General features: G+C 46.2%; 1 protein-coding gene across 2 annotated transcripts in view; it reads left to right on the forward strand.

Moving 5' to 3' along the window:
- LOC115092963 (zinc finger protein 567-like) overlaps positions 1–21531 on the forward strand; it is a 1005854-nt gene that overhangs the window by 342031 nt on the left and 642292 nt on the right. The window lies entirely within an intron of this gene.

The following is a 21531-nucleotide window of genomic DNA, read 5'->3' on the forward strand; positions in this document are numbered from 1 at the left end:
AGGCTCTGGGTTGGATCAAGGGTAGCAGAGATTTGAGAGATATCATTTTGAATTATTCCTTGACAATGAACTTGTTCAGTTCTCTGAGGTCCAGAATCTGACGAACGTTCCCGGATTTCTTTGGGATTAGGAAATAGGGAGATTGGAATACCGTGCAATTTTCCGTTGGAGGAACGGTGCGGGTTGCCTGTTGTTGTAATAATGTTGCTACTTCTTGTGCCAGACGGTTTTGATGTGGTCTGGAACCCTTCGATACTGTATGGGGAAGCGGAGGGGGAGAGTGGAAGTGAATCCTGTACCCGTGTCGAACAATGTCTAGTACCCATTGGTCGGTTGTGATCTTTTCCTATTCCCGGATGTGTGTCGTGATGCCTCCTGCTAGTACCCGTTGCGGTGGTGGCGGGGCTATGCTCAAAAAGACGGATTAGTCTTGGCCGCGGCGGCGGGTTGCTGCGTTTGTGGGCATTGGCCCCGGGGTCGTCCTCGTCGGTTCTGGTTCTGTTGATTCGGTGGACAGGCAACCGGCTGATAAGGCGGGGGACAGTAGGAGGCATATGGCCGATATGTGCGGCGTTGGAAGGTTTGTCTGCGCGGTATCATGGGATATCTGCACGGTGTGGAGTAGGATTGTGGAGTAGCCAACGATTGCACTGCCACGGACTGCTCCTTTAGATAGGCTACCGTTTCCTGGAAACAAGTCCCAAACAAATTGTCTCCTTTGCATGGTAAATTAGGCAATTTTTTGTGGACATCTTCTCGAATGGAACTTGCCCGCAGCCACGCAATACACCGTGCCGCAATGGTCACCATGGAGGCATGCAAGGAGGTCTCAAAACTTTCGTAGACCATGCACAACAAATGGCGAATACCTTCCTCCAGGTCTTGAACATGATTTGTGTCCCCAATGGGATGGACAGGATCTGAGCTGTCTTTCATCTGTTGCACACACTTGTAGAGGTATTGGATGATATAGAATTGGTGATGGTTAATGCGGGCGGACAGTATTGATGCCTGGAATGTGCGCTTTGCAAATTAATCTAGTGAACACAGATCCCTGCCCGGAGGGGTAGCGGAGTGTAATCTAGACTTCCGAGCTCTCGCCATCGCCGATTCAACTACCAAGAATGCATGGGGTAGTTGTGTTGAGTAGTAAGGTGATTTTTCTACCTTATACTTGAGGTCGGTCTTCCTCGAAACTGGTGGGAGTTGAAAAGGGGTCTCCCAGGAACATTCCAGTACTGAATCCAACATCCCATGTGGAGGGAGAGAGGTAGGCTCTGCTGGTAGATAAAAAATCTTTAAGATATCTAGAGTCACCGATCTCGGATCTGGCACCTTCTGGATGTTCAGGTTGAGAACCGAACCTATCTTTTCCAAACATTTCGGATAGGTAAGGTCATCCGGAGGAGAGTATGGTTCCGCCGGTTCGTCCCCCGGTTCTGAGGGATATCCAGTTGAACTACACGGTGATGTGGGCTGCTGGTCCGGTGACCCTGGAGTATAGGAACCTTGAGGTTGCGATGCCGGTGTCGGGGCTGGAGAGAGTGCCCGTGGAGATGGCGGTCACACTTCCGGTGGAGATGGATGTATGTGTTGCGGTCCTGCCCATGAGGAGTGCGGGCAGGCTCCTCACCTTATGCGGCCAGTCAGGCCGCTGACAACTTCTCCTTCGCGGTGGGCCTGCCGCCGTCGCTGGGCTCCTCGCCGGCTGCCCCTGGTCCTGCGTGGCAGGGTCGGGCCACCGGGAGCTCTCCATGCGGCTGGCTCCTCTGCTGCTGCTCCTGCCTTCCTCCAATGTGCTGCAGTCGATGCTGGGGTCTTCAGCCGGCAGGAAGGCTGTCCCTGCCGGTGCCTGCTTAAGCCCGGGTCCTTGTCTGGCAGGGAGGCCGTCCCTGCCGGTGCCTGCAGCTATTCTTGCTTCCTGCAGCTCTTCCAGCTTCAGTCTTCATGGCATGGAGCCGCTCCAGCAGCCTGCCTACCTTCACCTCCATGGCAGGGCTGCTCCGCTGCCTGCCTTGCTTCCTGGGCCCTCCACGTGGCCGAGGACGCCACCAGCGGATCCTGCTTCTCTCTTCTCCAGCTCTCCTAAGGCGCGGGCGTGCGCCTCTCGCCTGTTCTTCAAGGGCCAGCCAGGTGTGGCCCCCTGCTGACCCCTCCCTAGGCATTGTCCTCTTCAGCCCTACAAAAGGGCTCAGCGTCCATTCCAGCTTTGCCTTCGCAAGGAGTTGGTCACTCCTGGGATCCTGCTGTCCTTCACTTCAGGAGTCGTCCTTGTTCCAGCACTTCAAGGTCATGTGTTTCCTGTTCTTCGTTGGAGCTCCTCATCTTGTCCAGATGTCCGCCTGCTGTTCAAGTCCTGATGTCCACCTGTTGTCCGTGTTCCAAGTCTAAGGTCTGTCTCCTGATCCAGTATCCATGTTCCAGTCCAGATGTTGTCTCTCCTATCCTGATGTCCGTGATCCTGTCCAGTTGTCCTGAACCCCTGGCAATCCATGTCGTGGTCCGAGACCAGCCTCACGGGTGGGCTGAGTAGGGCGCTTCATGATGTCGGCCTTGTACCTCGTTCCTGAATCTTCTGAAAGCCAAGTACCTCATTCCTGAATCTTCTGAAAGCCTTGTACCTCGTTCCTGAATCTCCTGAAAGCCAAGTACCTTGTTCCTGAGTCTTCTGTATGCTTGGTACCCCGCGGCAAGCCATGTCGTGGTCCGCGACCAGCCCCACAGGTGGGCTGAGTAGGGCGCTTCATGATGCAAGCCTTGTACCTTGTTCCTGAGTCTTCTGAAAGCCAATTACCTTGTTCCTGAGTGTTCTGTATGCTTGGTACCTCGCGGCAAGCCATGTTGTGGTCCACAACCAGCCCCACGGGGGGCTGAGTAGGGCGCTTCATGATGCAAGCCTTGTACCTTGTTCCTGAGTCTTCTGAAAGCCAAGTACCTTGTTCCTGAGTTTATGTCTGTGCCTAAGTCTACGTCGTCCCTGAAGTCTTATCTGTGCTTCCAAGCACCTCGTCCCTGAAGTCTCGTCTGTATCTCCATGTTCCGGTCTTTGCTGCCCTGGCCTCCATCTGACCTGCCGCTTCTTGCCGTACCCTGCGGCAGGTCCGAAAGGGCTTGGAACGGTCGGAGGACTGTTCATAAGACCATCATTGCATTGTTGGTCTTCCGAAGTGTGCAGGTCCGGAGGAGGGTCAGTATCTCCAGTCTTCAGTCCAGCCTCGCTCCTGTTCAACCCATGCTCAGGCATGCCTCGCCTACCGCGGCACCTCTTCGGAGTTTCTCTGGGGTCGAGCCGTGGCCCAAGAACACACCTCTTGGTAAGTGGGACCGCTCTCCTAGTGTTCCACAACAGTATGTTTTGCGGGGATGAGTCCAACAAGGGCTGTGGAGAATCCTTGTCTGTACTGGGCGATGAAGTTCCCATCTGGTAAGAGGACTTCATCACTTCAAAGAATCCCGACAATGCCAGGGAAAGGTTAACGAAAGCATCCTTCATTGCTGTCGGCATCGGTGGTTTAGTAGGTACCTGTGGTCTGGTCGTTGGAATGGCTGCCAGGAGTAAGTCTGTATCTGGTTGATTCCCCGGTCCGCATGTGTGCATTCTTTCTTCCAACTTGCGCTTTTTCACTAGGGGTTCTTGTAGAACGTCACCCCTGGAGTGGCGTTTGGACGCCAATGATAGGCCTGAGAACTCAGGGGCCGAAGAGGCCGGGGAGCCGGACAATGAAGGCAGATGAATATAAGCTTTGTCTCTGTCAGACCTGGACGAGAAGGCTGGTGACGAGGGTGTTAAGGTCAAGGGAGCATCCCTGGACCTTGATACAGGGGCCAGTGGCACAAAATGAGATTTCTTCCGTGGTCCCGGATTTTCTGGTGAACATGGGCGATTTTTTGATGTTTTCTTTCTGGTGTCCTACGTTGACATCGAGGGCAGTACAACGTGCATCGATGGCGCCGTGGTGTGTGTCGGTTCGATTTGGCGCAGTTTCGCTTCATCTCTGCGCCGCATCGTCGCGTCGCAACTGCGTTGATTCTTGAGTCGTATCTGCGCCGCGTCTTCGTGCTGTGATGGTGCCAGCGTCGGAAGAGGGTGTGTTGTCCGACGCACCTGCACCGTCATCGACGCCATCCGGGGCAACTCGGCCGATCCTGGTCGAGGTGTCGGCTCTTCCGGTGCCATAGGTTTTGTAGCCTGCATCGCGTCCACTCGGCACTGCGTCGATTGGACGACTGGACGTGCATCTTTGGTTCCAGCGAGTGGATTGGTTGTCAGGCGTGTGTTACTACCCGCTCCGACACATGCAGCTCCGGCCAGCGCCGCTTTTCTATACGGGAGGGATCTCGACTCCCGGCGACCAGGGTCTTACCTCCTGCGCAGTGCTTCGCAGTCGGAGGTTCCATGGAGGCCGCTTGATGCTGGGGAGCCAGCGTGGACGTACTAGGCCCCGGGGAAGAGTGGGCCTCTGACGGCAGGGCATAGGACTCTGTCCTCGAGGCCCGTAGACGCTCCATCTTCTCCTTCCTTTGTCGGCGTGCCCTCGGCGACATCCGACCGCAGTGGGAGCACGTCTCGAGTGGGTGGTCTGGTCCCAGAGAACGGTAACAGCGGTCATGTCCCTCTGTGACGGACATGACCTTCCCGCAGAGGCAGGGCTTGAATCCGGAAGGTTGGGGAGCATCCTTGTCTTTCATTTCTTCAGTTCTTCTTTCAGTATTTAGGTTTTTGCTGAGGAGGTCTGAGGCTCCACGTGCAATGCCGTGCACGGAAAAACAGACTGAGGAGAGTCGTTATCAGCGCGGGAAACCATGCGCAGCCTCAGAACAAAGCTCTGACATCACTTAGGAAGCTCCGCCTCCTGGGCCTGACTGACAGTTCCCATGACAGCATGGCTAATTCATCCTGCTATCTATGGAAACACCGTTTACGGTAAGCAAACTTGCTTTTCCTTGCAAAATGATGTATTTTAAAGTATTAGAGGCAACCTTCCTCTCCTCCCTCAATGCTCTGGTTTTCCCAGATGGCAGACTGGATGCAATCTGGGCATTTGGATATGAAATTTACCCAATGAAATGTACCTAAGAATTATGTTACAGCCTGGGTGAATTTTCACACTATGTTGCTACAATTAATTAAAGAAAGGATGAAAGCTACAGGCTATTGCAACAGTTGGCAATGATGTACTCTTATGTATTGGTGTGACTGGTGTATATGGTGTATGAATGTCTGTATGAGTGATTTGTTATTGTGGGCTGCAGAGGCAGCTATTCTGTGTTCTTTTCTCTATATAAAATATAATGTGATGTAGACTTTTTCTTTCTCTCTTCTCACAACCACGCTGTCCACACTTTATAAGTATTAGGACTGTAGGTGCATATAATGAACTACCTTAGAATATCAAAAAGTCCTTCAACGTTTCGTATCCACAATCAAAACGCTATACATTTTTAAATGACCATCATAATCGGCTTTATCGTTTCGTTATTCAACTTTTAGACTCAACCGTCTATATAATCATCGGTCAATTTTTATCTGCATAAGTGTACAATAATGTCGTGTTTATCACCAATGTGCCACTATATTTTCCTTCTTATTTTTTTAAAACTTTTTCACTTATCTGAAACGGGACCGTGTTTCTCAAGGGTTTCAAACAGCGTCTGATAATAAACATTTGAAAAAAAATTTTTTAGAATCTTTTAAATGCAGGCAGCATTTCACAGGAGTATTGAAACCTCCACCAATTTTTTAATGGGTACCTTGATACAATATTTCGTGCTTACTTGTGACATTTAAATTTCAGCGTTCTCCATGGCGGCGGCGCTTTCCTTTTCCGGTCGCTATCAAAGACTTCCTGTTTATTTATACCCCTCTTGTCAATCTTAATTACAGCATTATTAAAGCTGGAAACCAATTAATTATGAGACCTCTGAAAGCCATCAAAACAACTCATTAAATTGAATAGACATGTACTTTTCTGCTGCAACGTTTGATCCTTTTAGTTATATCGCTTCCCAATTATAGAATCATAGTTGTTCTTACTAATATAAAATGGATATTCTCTTCGCAGATTTTACATGAATTATTCAATAACCCTCCATTTTAACCCCTAAATCCCTAGTTGTTCTAAGCTTAAATGAGCGTGTACCATTCTACTGCTACATTTAAACCTTTTGGTTGTACCATTCCTGATTTATGTATCCATAGTTGTTCTTTATAATTTAAAATGGTTTTTGGGTTTCCTCCTCATGGATTTTGCACGATTTATTCAATGACCCTCCATTTTAACTCCTGAAATGTATGTCGTGCTTGTAAACAGTGCGAGACAATTGGTGTTTGTAGTTTTTCCATTGACAGGCAACTCCGATATTCAATTAAACGTGTGCAGATAGGTCTTTTTGTTCTCTCCACATAAAACAAATTACGAGGGCAGACTAAAATATAAATCACATTGTTAGAGCCACAGTCTGTATATTGACGAGCTGTATGTACTTTATCCTGTAAATTGGTCCAACTAGTACCAATCAATGCCTGCATGCATAACTCACATTTCCTTTGACAGGTCCAATGCCCTGCTATTCTTGTACCCACATTTTCTATATTAGGTCTTAAAAATGAGGGTACTACATAGTCTTTTACATTCATCCCTTGACTAAATGCTATAAGGGGTCATTCTTTGAACACTTCATGGATTTTTTAAATTGCCCAATATTGTAGAATCAATTTAGCAATAATGGGAGCCTGTATGGAATGTATCAATGTACATACTAACGGAGTTGATGATTGTGCCTGCTCTTTATCCAACAGTAACCATTGCCTCTCTGCATTCATAGCCCTTTTGTAAGCTTTTTTAATAAATTTCATTGGGTACCCACGATCTAATAATTTCCAATACAGGAAATCCGATTGAAAAATAAATTCTTGTTTGGTACTACACAACTGACGAAGTAGCAGAAACTGCTCTACCGGTAAGTTCTTCCATAAATGACAGGGGTGAAAACTTGTAAAATGTAATAAGGTGTTCTTTTCAATAGGTTTCCTGTAAATACTTGTCACCAAGGCATCTCCCTCTTTTCTGATAGAAATGTCCAAAAAATTAATAATTTCAAAAAGAAATTCCATAGTGAATTGAAGATGTTGATCAAGAGAATTAATCCAATGCTGAAACTGTAGCAAACGTTTTTCATCTGAGTGCCAAAGAAAAAATATGTCATTGATATACCTAGTCCAAAAGGACACAAATTGGAACTGAGGAGAATCATATAACCATAGTTCTTCAAATGCTGATACATATAGGTTTGCCACACTTGGAGCCATGATAGCTCCCATGGCCGATCCCCAGATTTGATTATAGAAAGCAAAATTGCTTACCTTGTAATAGGTGTTATCCCAGGACAGCAGGATGTAGTCCTCACATATGGCTGACGTCACTGATAGAGCCCTATTGCGGGAAAAACTTCTGTCAAAGTTTCTAGAAACTTTTGATTGGCACTCTGAGGCCACTGAGCATGCCCAGCATGCCATGATATTCTCTGCCACAGGGGTCTCACTCCAGTCTCGTATGTAGCAATAAGCTTTAGCAAAAAATTAAAGGATAAAAAGGTATGAGACCCAACTCCGCGGGGTGGCGGGTGGGTTTCGTGAGGACTACATCCTGCTGTCCTGGGATAACACCTATTACAAGATAAGATAAGCAATTTTGCTTTATCCCAGGACAAGCAGGATGCTAGTCCTCACATATGGGTGATGAGCAAGCTAGAGGCTGAGTCATTTTGTAGTGAAGCAACAGTGATGCACTTTATTGAAAATGAGTCAGCTGAAGATCACAGCAGGTTGGTTGTAGAAGGAGTTGGGTTTAGACTGGAAACAAGTTCTTTAAGACAGATTGTCCATAGGCTGAATCTTGTCGTCCTTCTTTGTCCAAACAGTAATGAGCTGCAAAAGTGTGAAGTGAACTCCAAGTTGCTGCTTTACATATGTCAAGAATTGGCACTGAGCGATAGTGTGCTACTGAGGTTGACATTGCTCTTACTGAATGTGCCTTTACCTACCCTTGGAGAGGAAGGCCTGCTTTTTCATAACAAAACTGTATGCAATCTGCTAGCCAATTGGATAGAGTATGTTTACCCACTGCTTTACCCGGTTTGTTTGGATCATAGGAAACAAAAAGCTGATTGGAATTCCTGTGGATTGCAGTGCAATTTAAATAGAAAGATAATGCCCGCTTACAGCCCAAAGTATGCAAGGCTCGTTCTCCTTGGTGAGAATGAGGCCTTGGGAAGAATGTGGGTAAAACTATGGATTGGTTTAAGTGGAATTCCGTAACTACTTTGGGAAGGAATTTTGGATGTGTACGGAGAACCACTTTGTCATGTAGAAACTTTGTGTAGGGTGAGTATGTGACACGTGCTTGTAACTCACTAACCCTTCTAGCTGATGTAATGGCTATGAGGAAGATAGTCTTCCATGTGAGAAATTTAAGATCACAGGAATCTATGGGTTCGAAAGGAGAACGCATTAGTCTTGTTAAAACCAAATTTAGGTCCCATTCTGTGACTGGAGGCCTAATTGGCAGTTTAAGCTGAGTTAAACCTCTCATAAACCTGCTGACAAGAGGTTGTGTGGAGATAGGTGCATCTCCCATCTTGTTATGGTAAGCTGAGATTGCACTTAAATGTACTCTGACAGATGAAGTCTGGAGACCAGAGTCTGAAAGATGGTATAAGTAGTCTAGTAGAGAAGTAGTGGGGCAGGTAAAAGGATCTATACTCTTTTGCCTGCACCACAAAGTAAACCTTTTCCATTTGGAAGAATAATTCTTCGTGTGGAAGGTTTACGTGAAGCTATACGCACTTGAGATACATTGGTTGAAAGATTAAGTGGTTGTAAAATCAAGCTTTCAACATCCATGCTGTCAGGGATAGGGATTGAAGGTTGGGATGGCGCAACCGACCCTGATCCTGAGTTATGAGAGTGGGAGCTGTTCCCAGATGAATGGGATCCCTGACTGAGAGGTCTAGGAGTGTGGGAAACCATACTTGTCGAGGCCAATATGGGGCTATGAGTATCATGGTCCCCTTGTCATGTTGTAGCTTCACTAGAGTTTTGGTTATGAGCGGTATTGGCGGATACGCGTATAGTAGGCCTGAGTTCCAAGGGCGAGCAAAGGCGTCCTTGGCTGGCTGGTTCTTCTGTTTGTGTAGAGAACAGAATTTGTCCACTTTGTGATTCAGATGTGACGCAAAGAGTATATTGTCGGTTGTCCCCAACGGTGGAATATCCTGGTCGCTACTGAAGGATCCAGGGACCATTCATGTGGTTGGAACTGATGACTGAGTCGATCTGCCACTACGTTGTGTATGCCTGCCAGATAAGTGGCCCGGAGGAACATTGAGTGTTTCAGGGCACAGCCCCAAATCTGTGCAGCTTCTTGACAAAGGAGATACGATCCTGTACCTCCCTGTTTGTTGATGTACCACATGGCTACTGTGTTGTCCGTTTAGAACAGTCTTGTGTGAAAGGCAGTCCTTGAACGCATGTAGTGCATAATGTATAGCTCGAAGCTCCAGAAAATTGATTTGAAATGTTGCTTCGAGTTTTGTCCAAGTCCCTTGAGTTTGGAGAGTGTCTATGTGAGCTCACCAACCCAAGGTGAATGCATCTGTAGTTAACGTTATCTGTGGGACTGGTTGTTGAAAGGGTAGGCCCTTGCGCAAATTGTCCTTGTTTACCCACCAAAGTAGAGATGCACGTAGCTGGTGGGTTATTTGAATTAAAGAATGCAGTGGTTGAATGGCTTGGATCCATTGCGATCTTAATGTCCATTGGGTTACCCTCATGGCGAGCCTTGCCATAGGAAGAAGGGGAAGCATGGTGCCTAGAGAAACCATCCTGAACTTTTCTTTTTTCAGAAATTTGTTGAGATTTCTGAGGTCTAGGATGGGACGAAGGCCTCTGATTTTCTTTGAATGAGGAAATAACGTGAATAGAATCCTCTGCCTTTCTGAGACCTGGGTACCAGTTCTACAGCCCTGGCTGTCAGAAGGGTGGATAATTCTATTTGTAATTGAAGCATGTGATTTTCGCTGAAATGAGAGTGACTCGGTGGAAAATCTTGGGGAATTGAAATGAAATTGAGTTGATATCCTCGGTCTATTATGGATAGGACCCATTGGTCCGAGGTTATTGACGTCCAATTGTTGTAAAACTTGGATATTCTGCCTCCCACTGGTAGTTCTGGCTGAGGATTTGAATAAAGGCTTCGTTCTCTGGATGTAATTTCAAAATCCAGTAGCAGGTCTGGTTTGCAGAGCTGGTTGGGGCCTGCTGTTCTCTGTTGCCTCTGTTGTGGCCTTTGCTGAGGTCTGGAAGGCCTAGGTCTGGATGCAGGAGGGTAATATCTCTGTTGTCTGTAGAAAGGCCGTCTGGTGTCTCTCCGTGGAGGTCTGCAGCTAGTATGTGTGGAGGAATCATTCAATTATCCCCAATATAGACTGGGTAAATGTATCATCGGGTCACGCTAGAGAGATAACGTTCCTGGATGGAATAAATGATAGCTTTATGGAGCAATTGGTTCAGGAACCGACGAGAGGGGGAGCAATTTTAGATCTAATTCTCAGTGGAGCACAGGACTTGGTGAGAGAGGTAACGGTGGTGGGGCCGCTTGGCAATAGTGATCATAATATGATCAAATTTGATTTAATGACTGGAAAAGGAACAGTGTGCAAATCAAAGGCTTTCATGCTAAACTTTCAAAAGGGAAACTTTGATAAAATGAGAAAAATTGTTAGAAACTGAAAGGAGCAGCTACAAAAGTAAAAAATGTCCAAGAGGCGTGGTCATTGTTAAAAAATACCATTCTAGAAGCACAGTCCAGATGTATTCCACACTTTAAGAAAGGTGGAAAGAAGGCAAAACGATTACCGGCATGGTTAAAAGGGGAGGTGAAAGAAGCTATTTTAGCCAAAAGATCTTCATTCAAAAATTGGAAGAAGGATCCAACAGAAGAAAACAGGATAAAGCATAAACATTGGCAAGTTAAATGTAAGACATTGATAAGACAGGCTAAGAGAGAATTTGAAAAGAAGTTGGCTGTAGAGGCAAAAACTCACAGTAAAAACTTTTTAAAATATATCCGAAGCAGAAAGCCTGTGAGGGAGTCAGTTGGACCGTTAGATGATCAAGGGGTTAAAGGGGCACTTAGAGAAGATAAGGCCATCGCGGAAAAATTAAATGATTTCTTTGCTTCGGTGTTTACTGAAGAGGATGTTGGGGAGGTACCTGTAATGGAGAAGGTTTTCATGGGCAATGATTCAGATGGACTGAATCAAATCACGGTGAACCTAGAAGATGTGGTAGGCCTGATTGACAAACTGAAGAGTAGTAAATCACCTGGACCGGATGGTATACACCCCAGAGTTCTGAAGGAACTAAAAAATGAAATTTCAGACCTATTAGTAAAAATTTGTAACTTATCATTAAAATCATCCAATGTACCTGAAGACTGGAGGATAGCAAATGTAACCCCAATATTTAAAAAGGGCTCCAGGGGCAATCCGGGAAACTACAGACCTGTTAGCCTGACTTCAGTGCCAGGAAAAATAGTGGAAAGTGTTCTAAACATCAAAATCACAGAACATATAGAAAGACATGGTTTCATGGAACAAAGTTAGCATGGCTTTACCCAGGGCAAGTCTTGCCTCACAAATCTGCTTCACTTTTTTGAAGGAGTTAATAAACATGTGGATAAAGGTGAACCGGTAGATATAGTATACTTGGATTTTCAGAAGGCGTTTGACAAAGTTCCTCATGAGAGGCTTCTAGGAAAAGTAAAAAGTCATGGGATAGGTGGCGATGTCCTTTCGTGGATTGCAAACTGGCTAACAGACAGGAAACAGAGAGTAGGATTAAATGGGCAATTTTCTCAGTGGAAGGGAGTGGACAGTGGAGTGCCTCAGGGATCTGTATTGGGACCCTTACTTTTCAATATATTTATAAATGATCTGGAAAGAAATACAACGAGTGAGATAATCAAATTTGCAGATGACACAAAATTGTTCAGAGTAGTTTAATCACAAGCAGATTGTGATAAATTGCAGGAAGACCTTGTGAGACTGGAAAATTGGGCATCCAAATGGCAGATGAAATTTAATGTGGATAAGTGCAAGGTGATGCATATAGGGAAAAATAACCCATGCTATAATTACACAATGTTGGGTTCCATATTAGGTGCTACAACCCAAGAAAGATATCTAGGTGTCATAGTGGATAACACATTGAAATCGTCGGTTCAGTGTGATGCGGCAGTTAAAAAAGCAAACAGAATGTTGGGAATTATTAGAAAGGGAATGGTGAATAAAACGGAAAATGTCATAATGCCTCTGTATCGCTCCATGGTGAAACCGCACCTTGAAGACTGTGTACAATTCTGGTCGCCGCATCTCAAAAAAGATATAATTACGATGGAGAAGGTACAGAGAAGGGCTACCAAAATGATAAGGGGAATGGAACAACTCCCCTATGAGGAAAGACTAAAGAGGTTAGGACTTTTCAGCTTGGAGAAGAGACGACTGAGGGGGGATATGATAGAGGTGTTTAAAATCATGAGAGGTCTAGAACGGGTAGATGTGAATCGGTTATTTACTCTTTCGGATAGTAGAAAGACTAGGGGGCACTCCATGAAGTTAGCATGGGGCACATTTAAAACTAATCGGAGAAAGTTTTTTTTTCTCAACGCACAATTAAACTCTGGAATTTGTTGCCAGAGGATGTGGTTAGTGCAGTTAGTATAGCTGTGTTTAAAAAAGGATTGGATAAGTTCTTGGAGAATAGCCACTGTCATTAGCAATGGTAACATGGAATAGACTTAGTTTTTGGGTACTTGCCAGGTTCTTATGGCCTGGATTGGCCACTGTTGGAAACAGGATGCTGAGCTTGATGGACCCTTGGTCTGACCCAGTATGGCATTTTCTTATGTTCTTATGTTCTTAATCATGTGGGAGGGAGGTTAGCTGCCGTAAAGTTTCTGTGTGTTCTCTTAATTGAGAAACAGCATCCTGTACCTTGGATCCAAATAACTTGTCTCCCAGGCAAGGGAGATCTACTAGCTTATACTGCACCTCGGATCTTAGATCTGAGGCTTTGAGCCAGGCCTACCTCCTGGCCCTGATGCCTGACGCAGCCACTCTTGAAGCCGTCTCATAGCCATCGTAGGCCACTCGGACCTCATGCTTACCGGCGTCTAAACCTTTGTTTATAATAGCTTGTGCAGCTTCCTGGTATTGTGTAGGAAGGGATGGAACAAACTCCTCTATTTGTTTCCAGAGGTTTCTCTGGTACTGGGTCATATATAGGTGGTATGATGAAATTCTGGAGTTTAGCATTGCACCTTGAAAAACCTTACGGACCAGTTGATCCAGGAATCTATTGTCTTTACCTGGAGGTGTAAATGAGTGGCCCCTTGTTCTTCTGGACTTCTTTTGTGCCGATTCTACAACCACTGAGTGGTGGGGAAGTTGTGTTTTTTGATAACCTGGTGTGGATTGTACAAGATAAGTAGTATCCACCCTTTTATTTACCGCAGGAACCGTGCAGGGATGCTCCCAGAGAAGTTGCTGTAGTTGCAATAGGACATCATGGATAGGAATTGCAACAGTTTGTTTAGGAGGGACAACAAATTGGAGTACCTCCAAAGTTTGTTATCTGGCGTCCTGCTCTGCTTGTAGTTTGAAAGGGATGGAATCTGCCATCTCCTGTACAAAAGTTGGAAAAGAAAAATCTTCCAGAGGGGATTGTTTCCTGGCATGAGGTGGTGACGGATCAGACATAAATGCCTCTGAGGAGGCATCTGAGTCTGTGTCAGACCAAGTGTCATAGTCTGGAGGTTGCTGATGAGTAGGTGTAGTCCTATGAGGAGGAGGAACACCAGAGGGTCCTGGCAAAGGGTCATCAAGTGGAGTGTCCTCTACATCCTCTTCTATAGGGTTAGATGGCAAGGAAGCTAGCAAATCTTGGTATCGGTTGGTAAGGATACCATGCAGCGCTGCTTCTGCAGAACTTGGAACCTCAGGCACTGTTAGTGGATGTTTAGGCATCAAAGATTTTGATTTAGTCAATGTCTTTTGTCTCGATACCGATGCTTTTTTAGCCAGAGGTAAGGTGGGTGCCGTAGTGTAAATGGATATCGGCTGTGGAACCGACGAAAAAGTCGACATCGATGTAGATAAAAAGGAGAACATCAATATGGAAGTAGTCATCGAGGGTATCGATGGTACCGAAGATATTGGCATCGATGGAATTTCTGATGATGACAGCGGTGAGAGAGGCATCGATATGGATGTTAATGGTAATGATGACGTAAGCATCGGAGACGGCACCAGTATCGGGGTGCTCACCGGCATCGGCATTATCTCCGGCATCAGCGTGGTCGCCAGAACTTGTGCCTGTAAGGCTTCCATCACTAGTTGTTTGATGAGGACGGTTAAGTCTTGCGTAGTCGGTGGTAGTAGCGATGTCGATGTAGGCATCAATATCGATGCTTCCGACGATGGCACCGTGGGCGCGGAGGTTAGCGGCACATCGCCCTCTTTATGCCGCTTTGCAGTCTGTTCTCCTGGGGGAGGAAGCGATGGTGACGCTGAGGATCGACGATGTCAATGTTTGTGTCTAGGCCTTGGGTCTGAGACTGACCTTGTCGATGATGTCGACAGGGCTGGCGATGATGCATCTCCGGATCCTTCTAGGTACCGTTTTTTAAGGAGTTTCTTTGTGACTCCTGTTGGAGATGATTTCGTCGAAGTAGAAGGTGAGGGAACTAGCTGAAGATGGAAAAGATGCGTCATCTTTTCCTGTCGGAGTTTCCTACCTTTCGGGGTCATCTCCTGACATTGTGGGCATGATGAAATATCATGCTTTTCACCTAAACAGATCACATATTCAAGATGTGGATCTGTTATTGACATGGTCTGATTACAGATCGGGCATTTTTTGAAGCCCGAAGCCATGTCACTATCGACGGCTGTCGATGAAAAAATTCTGTGAGAAAAAATTTAATGTGAAAGCGAAAAATCACTATTAGTTTTGCCACCGTCCGGTGACAAACGTGACGTGAGACCCCAAATGGGAAAATATGTGAGAAAAATAAGTGACTTTTCAGTCAGAATTGTGAGTAAACTCACAGGGCTCCTGTCTCTGCGATGCTCACAGCAGCGCGGAAAAACAAAGACTAGAGTGAGACCCCTGTGGCAGAGAATATCATGGCATGCTGGGCAAGCTCAGTGGCCTCAGAGTGCCAGTCAAAAGTTTCTAGAAACTTTGACAGAAGTTTTTCCCGCGATAGGGCTCCATCAGTGACGTCACCCATATGTGAGGACTAGCATCCTGCTTGTCCTAGGATAAATCCTGTTGATAAATTCCGAAGGTATTCACTGCAGACGTGGTCTCTTATTTAAAGTATCTTCAATAATCTCAAGGGCTGCTTGCTGAGGGATATTGGTATACAGAGCTTGAATGTTCATTGTTAGTAAAAAAAAAAAAAAAAAGCATGTTCTATATGTGAAATTGTCTGTAATTTAGTGAGCATGAGTTTGGTGTCTTTCAAATATGACCTAGCTTGTACGACATAAGGTTGTAAAAAATAATCCACAAACATAGACAAAGGTTCCAACAGGGAACCAATTGTAGTAACAATTGGTCTCCCTGTGGGATCAAGAAGATTTTTATGAGTCTTAGGAACCATATATATGGTTGGTGTTATTGGAAACTCAACCAACAAAAATCTAGCTTCTTTTCATGTTAAAAAACCTTGAATTCTTCCATCTTCAACTAAGTCATTAATCAAACCTTTTAACGCAGGAGCAGGATCCTCTGTCAAAATCTTATAACTCCTATGGTCTGCAAGATGGGCCGTAACTTTACCCACATATTGATCTCTATCTTGAATTACTGTTGCTCCTCCTTTGTCTGCCTTTTTAATAATAATGTCATTATTATCTCTGAGCGCTTTCAAAGCTGCAAATTCACTTTTGGTTAAATTATACTGCGGTCCCATATTGCTATGTTCCAAAGATTTTAAATCTTCCAAAATCAGATCAATGAAAGTCTTGATTGAGAGTACCAGGTGGTAACCAGTTGGATTTCGGGTGCACAATAGATCCATCATAAATAGTAGTAACTTGTGAAAAATATAAAGTCACTTATAGTTTCCTAAAAAATCTATAGAGATCTCTTCTACACTTGAATGGATCATGATGATAATAAGGTACAATTGATAACCCCTTTTGTAAAACATTTACTTGATCTACTGATAGATCCCAATGTGACAAATTTATTATGTTGGATTCTGGCTTTGTGATCGAGTTTGCGGTTTTGATCTATGTCAGGCCACTGTACTTGTCACGGATAGCGAAAAAACTGACATCCTTGAAATCTACCAGGTGTTCTCGTGCTACCTTGTCGTGATTCATAACTCCCGATGCAATATTATATCCTCCTGAATTAGTATGATCATCATCTGAACCTGAAGAAGAATCTTGTGCTGATCCCGCGAATGCGACTTTCTTAGGCTTATTATTAAGGCGCCTCTGCCATGGGTAAATGGACCCCAAACAATAATCCTTTTTGTCCCTTTTGTATTTCAATATCTTATTTTGTTTTAAATCCATCTTAAATTTTTCAATCATCTGATTATGCTCATGTAATTTCTTATCATAATCTTCCAAAGTTTCTGTCTACTGCAAAAAGGATTTTGCTTCATCACACAAGGAACTGTCTCTGACAGTTTTAGTCGTTTCTACTAAAAAGAGCATAATGTCAAGCGAACATTTAAAATAAAAATCCACCTGTTCCAAAATTCCTCATTATCAGCATATATAGATGGTTCTAAATTGATCCGTAATCCTCGTGGGATCATTTCATTTTTAATATATTTTAACAAAGTCGCTGAATGTAATTCAGATCTTATTAGCCGTTTATGTGAAGCTGCCAACTGTTGCCAAGATTTTTTCTTTCTGTCATCTTATTTGATTGACATGATTAATCTGTTTCTGCAATGTAAGCTAAGAGTCACAATTTATTTGTTCTGTATCTCATTATCAAAAAATAAAATATAAAAAAAACCCAAGTCTGCTTGGCCGCACTGCTGAAAATGCTTTACCTGATTATTTTTTTTTCTTGCAGCACAAAAGGAAGCGAAGCCTACGAGGGAAAGGACACATGTGAAGGTTACTTTAGCTCTGACCTCAGTTCAGCTGCAGCCTGTTAGGTGGATACATAGGGAAAGGAGCAGAGAAAACCTGCTGGAGCTGGACGGGAATCATGCTGGTTGATTAGTTGGGGTAGGGAAGGCGACTGTGGTTATTAAAAAGCATTTTATTGGCATAAATCCTGCATCCTCATGTGTTGTTCCCCTACAGCACTGACAGGAGGCAGTCCCAGGGGCACATTTAGGTCAGGGAAGGGAAAGTGCAGAGATTACATTTTCACGTCTGTGCTTATTTTTCAGGCAGAATTCTGTCCGCACAGAAAGCAGGTGATTCCATACACTTGTACCTGTGGAACTTTTCAAAATGAAATTGCCTGTCTACTTAATGTTTTAATTTTTTATTTATATTCCACCTTTCATGACTGGCCAGCCACTTTTAAAGTGGATTACATTCAGGTACTGCAGGGATTCCCCTTTTCCAGAGGGCTCCCAATCAGTTTGTATCTGAAGCAATAGAGGGTGACCAACTTTGGACAAAAGTAGGATTTCTCCAGGATGTAGGGAATTCCCCCTAATAGGATTTCCCTAACAAGGGGGAGAGTTTATTCACTGAGGAGAAAATTGATAAGCTTCATTCCAGAAACTGAGATAAGGACAATAGCCCTGAATCAAGGAACACAGTATAAATATTCCCCTTGTACAGTTTAATTTGTGGAGGCTCTCATGGACACTGATGGAAGTTTTTGAGAATCAGCAAATTTTATTTGAACCCAATCTGTGTCCAGCCTGTTTGTCCCAGCAGTACAGACATTCAGAGAGATACACACCCTTAAGGAAAAGCATACCATCACCTGGGCCATCATCCCCATAGAAAGAATCCACCCCCTGGGATCTGCAGTGAGGGGAAATATGCCTGAGAATGCAGCCCCAGAGAATAAATATTTTTATGGCCCTAGGGGAAACAGTAAACCCCTGAAAAAAGAGTTATAAGCATTTATCCCACAGACTCAAAATGAGAAGAACCTTAGTACATCTGACACGTGTCACTTCTTCCCTACTTGCAGCCACTGAACTATGCTAGGAGTATAAATAAATAGAAAGCTATTTACCATCTTCTCCATCTTCTGGGTCTGGAACTAAAAGAAAACAAGTAGTATTAAAGAAATATTAACCAAATATGACAACACATAGGATGAAGGATGTGGGCGGCAGGGTGAGAGCTACAGCAGCCCCGCAGGTTAGGTAATAGGAGCTATATTACTCCAGGGGGAATTCAGTGCCACTGCCCATTACAGAACTGGCATAGGACTCCCTTGTCCTGCAGAATTTGACTTGCTACCATTCTGCAGCTGGGCTGGTGGGAGACAGAGAAGGGCAAGTAGCCATGGCATCTGCTAATCTGGCCAAGTAGGAGATGAAAGCAGCATAAATGGTGACCAATAAGAGGAAGAGGCAGTGGCACAAAAGGGCCACATGGGGCCGGGATGGAAACAGGACAGCAGTGGCAGCCAGGACTCCTAATGATGCAGGAGATACAAGGGGAGAAGAGAGGGAGAGAGGGATGGGAGACAGCGAATGAGAGCTTGATAGAAAGAGGCTTGAAGGCCTGGTGTGGGAGAGGCTGGTTGCAGGGGTTGGGAGATGTGTGGTGAGGATATCAATTACAGTGCATCTCTGAGAATTCTGTGCCAATAAAATTAAAAATTAGAGGCTGAATATTCAGTTCTCATCTGGCTGAGAAAGCTGGATAAATTTAGCTGGGATATTAAGCAGCATGGCCACATCACTGAATAATCCTGGAAAAGTTTTAATTTAGCTGGATAAGTTTTCTGGCTACCTTTAGACCTGCTCAACAGCAGAGCTAACTTAGCTGTGGATGTCTGACTATCGGCACTTATCAGGCTAAGGGGCTTATTCACTATGGGGTAGATTTTCAAAAAACGCGAATAGGCGTACTTTTGCTGGCGCATCAGGCGCCAGCAAAAGTACGCCTTGGAGGGAATCCTCTAACGCCCTCCCCTCACCTTCCCCTCCCTTCCCCTACCTAACCCACCCGCCCGGCCCTGTCTACACCCCCCCCCCCTTACCTTTCTCCGGGGATTTACGCCTCCCGGAGGGAGAAGTAAATCCCCGCGCGCCAGCGGGCCTGTTGCGCGCCGGGACGCGACCTGGGGGCGGGTACAGAAGGCGCGGCCACGCCCCCGGACCGCCCCGGGCCGTAGCCACGCCCCCGTACCCGCCCCCAAAATGCTGCCGACACGCCACCTACACGCCGCGACGACCGGGCCTGCCCCCCGACACGCCCCCGACACGCCCCCCTCGGAGAACCCCGGGACTTACGCGAGTCCCGGGGCTATGCGCGCGCCGGTAGGCCTATGTAAAATAGGCTCACCGGCACGCAGGGACCTGCTCGCCTAAATCCACCCGGTTTTGGGCGGATTTAGGCGAGCAGGGCTCTGAAAATCCGCCCCTAAAGGTTTTCTTCTGGTTTTTGGCTACGGGAAAAATGTTTAGTAAAAAGGGCCCTGAATTAGCCAGATCAGCAGCTCCTCGCGTTGCGCCTCCTTCCCGCCCCCCACTCACCCGGGTAAATTCTTAGCAGCACCCGGTCAAATATTTAAACCCTGCCACTTAGTCGGATAAGTCCCTAGATATCCATCTAAGTGACGCTCAATATCAGCCACTCTGGGTCTTGGACTAATAACCAATAAGTAATAGACACAGACACTGACCTTCATTATATTATTTTAACAAATATAACCTGCAACATTTTAACTTTCCTGCAGAGAATATTTTAGTTTTTGGCTCAGAATTCCCCAGAAGTAGAGACTCATGCACTTACCTTTGCTGCTCCTCTATAAAACTGGAAGCGGATGAACAGGAGGGGGAGGGAGCAGGGGAGGGGGCCCAGGAGGGAGCAAGGGAGGGGGCCCAGGAGGGAGCAGGGGAATAGGCCCGTGAGGGAGGATGGGAGGAGGCTGGGGAGGGGGCCCGGGAGGGAGGATGGGAGGAGGCAGGGGAGGGGGCCCGTGAGGGAGGACGGGAGGAGGCTGGGGAGGGAGCAGGGGAGGAGGCCCGTGAGGGAGGATGGGAGGAGGCAGGGGAGGGAGCAGGGGAGGAGGCCCGTGAGGGAGGATGGGAGGAGGCTGGGGAGGGAGCAGGGGAGGAGGCCCGTGAGGGAGGATGGGAGGAGGCAGGGGAGGGGGCCCGGGAGGGAGGACTGGACGAGGCTGAGGAGGGAGCAGGAGAGGAGGCCTTGGAGGGGGCCCGGGAGGGAGCAGGGGAGGGGGCCCGGGAGGGAGCACGGGAGGAGGCTGGGGAGGGCTTAGGAAAAAATGAAAGGGAAGGGGAAACAGAGCAGGAAGGAGAGGGGAGGGGTGAACAGACGGGGGAAGAAGAGACAGCAGGGTTGGGAGGGGTGGTGGGACGGATATAAATAGAGGTTATAGAGGGGGAAGGAGAAGCAGAAGAGGAGGGAGAGGAAGAAGAAGAGGGAAGGGGAGGAGGAAGGCTAATGGCTTCATTCATCCTGCAGAGAGGAAAAAGAAAGGAGTCATTAGATGCAAGATCTGATACATAAAAAGTCCAAACTACATCTCAGATATTTCTCATTCCCCCTTCCTCTCACCTACCATCCCTCAATACCTCTTCTTACCCTGGACAGCAGCCCCTGACACCACCCCACCCATCTTCTCACCCAGGACAGCAGCCTCCACTTATACCACACAACAGAGTTGCTTACCTGTAACAGGTGTTCTCAGAGGACATATGAGTGACATTATCAGAAGGAGCCCCAATGTGGAAAACGTAAGTCAAAGTTTCTAGAGCTTTGACAAGGCACACTGAGCATGCCCTATCCCACACGCCCATGCGGGGTTTCTCTTTCGTCTTGTAACATAGAATTATGATTAAAAATAAAAAACAGGAGAAACCCAACACCGCAGGGTGGCAGGCTGATTTCATGAGGACCAAAATCCTGCTGTCCTCGGAGAATACCTGTTACAGGTAAGGAACTCTGCTTTCTCCAAGGACAAGCAGGATGATAGTCGTCAAACATGGGTGAATCCCTAGCTACAGGCTTTTGGACCTCTTGAGAGTGGATTCGACAACCATCGACTAGTGAGGCAGCTGATGCTTTTAAATGTGGCAGCCTTCTGGATGAGGTAGACCCTGTCCACTTTCTTGCTAACGGAAGGCACAATGAGGGGGTGTTCCCATATCCTCAGCAGCAAATGCTTAAGGATCTCATGTACCGCAAATACCACAATCTCCTTAGGAGGCTTCATGAACTGGAAGAACTCAAACATTTTGTGCCTGGCATCTTCCTCTGTCAAAAGTT

The sequence above is a fragment of the Rhinatrema bivittatum genome, chromosome 1, assembly GCF_901001135.1.
Source record: "Rhinatrema bivittatum chromosome 1, aRhiBiv1.1, whole genome shotgun sequence".
Taxonomy (NCBI): Eukaryota; Metazoa; Chordata; class Amphibia; order Gymnophiona; family Rhinatrematidae; genus Rhinatrema; species Rhinatrema bivittatum.